The sequence below is a fragment of the Notothenia rossii genome, assembly GCF_949606895.1.
Source record: "Notothenia rossii genome assembly, chromosome: 5".
NCBI lineage: Eukaryota > Metazoa > Chordata > Actinopteri > Perciformes > Nototheniidae > Notothenia > Notothenia rossii.
In genome coordinates this window covers 33,728,765-33,734,251 of record NC_136903.1, presented here as the reverse complement: position 1 = coordinate 33,734,251, position 5,487 = coordinate 33,728,765, and the positions used below count along the sequence as shown (strand labels likewise).

At 42.3% G+C, this 5,487-nt stretch overlaps 1 long non-coding RNA gene across 1 annotated transcript; it reads left to right on the top strand.

The window, feature by feature from the left end:
- Positions 1 to 2,579: 2,579 nt before the first annotated feature.
- On the top strand, positions 2,580 to 3,375 carry LOC307041578. Its single transcript, XR_013808799.1, has 2 exons — positions 2,580 to 2,715; positions 3,075 to 3,375. It is a non-coding gene; the product is annotated as an uncharacterized lncRNA (long non-coding RNA).
- The last annotated feature ends 2,112 nt before the right edge of the window (positions 3,376 to 5,487 follow it).

Genomic DNA, 5,487 nt, shown 5'->3' with positions numbered 1-5,487 from the left:
AGGGATATGTGGGATAGGCTGGGGTGATGATGAGGATTGTAGGCAGATGAAGTAGGTGCGAATTCGGAGCATCGCGGGAAGCCGAAGAATGCTAACAGAAACATGCATTCAAGGGTAAGGTCGACCATCGGTGATACGTTTTTCCGGTTCCGGCGCCGCACGAGTGGCAGCCTGTTACAGCAGCGCTTACTCACACTGAGTAGTTTTCCTTATATTTACTTATTTAAACTATCTTATCTATTTATTTGTATTGTATATACTTTTGTTTAACTTATACTTGCACTAAGGACATCAAGCCCGTACTTTTGCACTCTTTTTAGTATTGTTTCTGTTCATGACCGTGTCCGGCGTTTCCTCGGGCAGTGAACGTCGCATTGTTTACACTCGGGATCAGCTACTAGCCTTCCGTAGCATGGCGATGCTAACCGGCGATAGACCCGCTGTTCACCGCGAGCTGAGGAAAAGGAGAAGAGGACGCCGTGCCGGGACAAAGCTGCGAGCCAGGAGGAGACAATACAGACCTGTCCTTCCATCTATCATCATGGGGAATGTTAGATCTCTCCCAAACAAGATAGACAAGATTACGGCGCTGACCCGGCATGAGAGGGAGAATCGGAAGAGCAGCATCCTCGTGTTTACTGAGACGTGGCTAACGGAGCTAACCCCGGACACTAACGCTACACTGGATGGTTTTCATCTGCTGTGGGCAGATAGGACAAGAGAGGGCGGTAAGAGGAAAGGAGGGGGCCTGGCTGTGTTTGTGAACGATAGATGGTGTAACCCAGGGCACATTACTATTAAAGAGCGAATCTGCAACAGGGACATAGAGCTGTTCGCCGTTAGCATGAGGCCCCACTATTTACCTCGGGAATTCACGCATGTTATCGTGATAGCTGCATATATTCCCCCCTCTGCCAACGCTGAAGAGGCATGTGACGTCATCAGCTCTACTGTAAGCAGACTGCAAACAAATATATAATTCCAGAGAAGATCGAGAGTTTTTATCGCTTGAAATTACGAAAAGGAAAAAGGACAAGGACATCCCTCTGTTGGAGGGGCAAAGGAGTCTGGTGGGATTCTTGGGAGTATTGCTGATTGTTTCCCCCGATATCGGTGCCTGCCACAGGACAACACGGAACGTGCATGATTTGGATGCGATGAGCGGGGGGGTTCTAGTGGAGCACACGCGTGAACTGCGAGCGCCGGAGCCTCCCAGCGGCGAAACTGAGGCTCCATGGTAAACTGTGGTAACATGAAGAGCCGTTGAGCTGAAACAGCCGGCGCTTCTTAGAAAGCCGAACCGAGCCAAATGATCCATCTCACTAACGTAAATAGATAGTATCTATAAGGGACGGCTCAATTCAAAATTCAAGGAAAACGTCCCACCAGGACTGTGCGGTGTTTTCCCAACAATAAACCATGGATTACCCCTGAAATAAAGGCTCTCCTGAAGGACAAAAAGAAGGCCTTCAGATCTGGCAACAGAGAGGAGCTGAAGATTTTACAGAGGGAGCTGAGGTGGAAAATCAGAGAGGGGAAAAACAGCTGCCATCGGGGTGGATGACGCTGTCATCTACCCATGGTTTAGAGTCAGACATCACCACCATAAAGTTAATTATGAATTCAGTGGTATCAAAAAAAAACTACCAGCAAATATATAAAAATTCTGTTTTGTGCTACTGGATAGTGAAAACCACAGTGATTAGCCCTCTAACCTCCGATAGAAGTTTATACATGGATGCTGCTTTTTGAGAAGTGAAGAACAGAGGAACTGGTGTGGAGGCTGAACAGACACCCCCTGTTCCTCTGAGCCAGCTGGGCTGGCTCAAAGCCTCATCGAATCCTCCCGAATAATACTAAATCAAACCCAACCACATCCAAAAGACAGGCAGATGGACAGATACACCTCAGGGTGACACACAGAAGTGCTAATGTGTCCTCAAATGGAGAGTCTGTCAGTTATACACATTTGAAATGAAAAAATAATCATGCACATGTGTACAGAGATGGAAACAAACACCAAGGCAGAGGCGCCCCCACACACTCCCACACACACATAAATCAAACTGTTGAACAGAACATCATCATGCACAGAACTTGCTTTTTTTGTGACCAGATTTTCTCACATATATATTACAAATTAACATACATTTACAGTCACATTGGGAAATGGGAATAAATATAAAAATATTATATATCAGAATGATAAAAAAAGGAACGCAAACACAGTAGAACCCAGGATAATCACATTTGTTTTCTATGCAAAAGACACATTTAAATTGAATCTGATTGGATTTGATAAAAATCACTTATTTTAAACAACCTATCTTCCGTAACCACGGCACTCTGGAGAAAAGTATAAGGTTGGAGAAGTCGTTATTTAATTTAATCTGGCTTTGTATGATTAAAAGCAACACGATCATCGACCCGACGCAGTCCCCCGTTGTTGTTGTTGTTGTTGTTGTTGTTGTTGTTGTTGTTGTTGTTGTGTTGAGCGCCATTGGGGAGCAAATCAGCGATATAAAAGGTGACGTCATGACGCAGCAGCGGCAGCACCAGTCGGGCTCTGGGCGCTGTAAACAAAGCGGGAGCAGAAAAGGGAAACCGGAGCTGAACCAGAAAAGCTCTAGCACGGAGCTAAAATGGGAAAAGCGCTGGTGTGAAAGCCGCAAGAGTGGTGTTAATACATGGGGATTATTTTGCTGAACAAAACTAGTTAAGTATCATAAATGTGTGTTTGCCACAGAGCTTATTTTCTGCAGTATACAAAAATTCAATAGAAAAAACCCATTGTTTTTTGTCGAGTGAGCCCTTGTTATGCTAATGTGATAGGTGGGTAAGGTGTGGTGTCTCGTCAATTGTGTTAGTTGTGTTTGTTTTATGTCTGTCATTTCATGTTTAGTCAGGTATGTAATTCCAAGTCAGGTTTCTTTGTAGAGTCAGGTTTTCATGTTACTTCACATCTTGTCTGTCTATTTTATGTCTGTCATCTCAAGTCCCCATGTTTCATGTCATGTCTCGTTTTCCCATTTCCTGTTTTATTTTTTCTACTTACCTCTTGTCTTTCTTTTCAGGTCCTGTTACTTCCTCACTTTGGGTGTTTTTCCGCCATCGTCAGCGTCTGCCCCGCCCCTGCTTGTTTCCACCTGTTCCCAATTCCCTCATGTTTAAATAGTCCTTGTCTCCCTTTGTCTTGTGCCAGTTCGTCTTGTTTCAGTGTGCTTCTGTGTCAAGAGACCCAGCGTGATACCAGAGAGGAGAGTTACCAGAGAGGAGAGTTTTGTTTGTTTGAAATCAAGAGTTTTGTTTTGTACTCGCAAGAGTGATTTTTTGATAAAACTTTGTTTTATTTTTCTCATTAAAATATGAGTCGTCGCATTTGAGTCCATTTTTGTACCCCGTTCTAACATATGGTGCATTGATAGCCTGCTACTAGTAACCGGAGAGAAAGTTCATTGCTCGTTGTTAAAGTATTTGTTAAGGGGAAAATTATTAGGCCTATATATAAATGGTAATGTAGTTTAATTGTATGATGATAGTAGTATTCTATCTGTGCTTGTTTGTGTTCCTTTTGGAGACATGTGATCTGTTAAACTGTGATCGACTACATAGCCTTGATCTGGGAGACGGAGATCGATTGCTCTTGTCTCCGCCCACATCTGGGGGGTTTCACAGCACTTTCCTCTAGTGATGGGAATTATGGCTCTTTGAAGGGAGCCGGATCTTATGGCTCCGTTCCTTTGCAAGAGCCGTTCAAAAGAGCTGGGTTTTTTTTTAAGGGGGCGGGGTTACTGGGTTTATCTGCGAAATGTACCTTTTAAAACTCAATCAAATGTAGCCCTGTTTTGACTAATGATTTATATGTGTACACATATCACTTTTAATTATTCAATACATCCTTTGTACTGAAGTATTCAAAAGTAAAAATGTAATTTGTAATATAAATGATTTGCTGTGGTCAATTGTTTTCATTGCATTTACAGACCCTTGTAACTCTCTGATTGTAGAACCACGCAAAACAAAAGCAGATAGCAACACCTATACAAACTGACCATAAATATTTGCTGAGCTTAAACATAATCATAAATAAATAACATAATGAAAATAAATATATTGCAATGCTCAAAACAGCAGCATCCAACAGTCTCTAATCCTTTGATATTACATGTCACTGCATGCATGCACACCCGGAGCACCCGTAGCGCGGAGATCATCATCTCTTTGAGCCGACTCGTTCGCAACCGACACATCAGTACTTTCCTCACTCGAGTAAAGTACCGGCAAGTGAAACCTAACTTTGACTCTTGTCATAATTCAGGTATGTAGATAGTACAAAAACGTAGCAAATCGGGCCAAACTATAACATATGTGTAAAGAGTGTTTTAAAGCGATTGTGTGAAATATTGAGTGTGTTATTACGTTTTATCAGCGGTTTTCTGAGGCAGCTAAATCTCCCCATTATAAACCCAGGCAAGCTACAGTGAGGAGAAGTTGCTGTAAGAGGAGAGCTAGGAGCTGGTGGTTGAGTACAGTCATCTGAGGCCAGTCAGAGATCATCAGCTAATTCAAAATGCTGCAGCACGTGTACTAACCAGAGTTCGGAAAAGGGAACACATTACTCCAGTTTTGGCTGCCTTACACTTGCTCCCATAGAACACAGGATATAATTTAAAATTATTCTTCTCGCCTCCAAAGCCCTTAATGGGCAGGCGCCATCTCATTATAACAACTCATTATACCCTACTGTTCTGACACCATAGTGTATTTGCACCCCCTAGTGGCAAAAGTTGGTACTGTAGCTTTAAGGCACCAAATAGCGTGACTCTCCTTCTTGTGTTTTAGTTTCAGCACATCGTAGCTCAGTTCTATGCCACAGATAATTTTGTTTTAATCCTTGGAGTAGATCTGTCTGTAAGTATACAAACTTACCTGTGTGCCAAGTTATGTGTTTCAAAAATGTGGTTTAATTGATTGTGTGGTTTCAATGTTTAAGATAAGCTAAGCTAACTAGCTGCTAAGCTAACGGACATAGCTCATTCTTAGCATAGGCTGTTGATTATACTGCACTCTATTTGCATTATGTTGCACATGTATTATTTCAATTGTGTAACTTGTGTTGTATTTTTCTGTTTATTCTTGCAGTTTTACAATTTCAAGCCTCAGTAAAATGGTCAAATCAACCACTGTCTTCTGAGTCTTTGTTCGCTATCTGTTAAGCTATGCAGTGCGATGCATACACAAGGGCAGAATACCTACTGTCCAACTAGGGCATTGCGTTCCAAGAATGCACGGTTGTTGGTTGTTCCTAGAGTCTCTAAAAGTACAAGCCAGAGCCTTTTCTTATCAAGCTCCACTTTTGTGGAATCAGTTTCCAGTTTGTGTTCGGGCAGCAGACAGCCTATCCGTGTTTAAGAGTACGCTTAAGATCTTCCTTTTTGATAAAGCTTATAGTTGATAAAATAATCTAATAAGAGTGTATTGACGTAG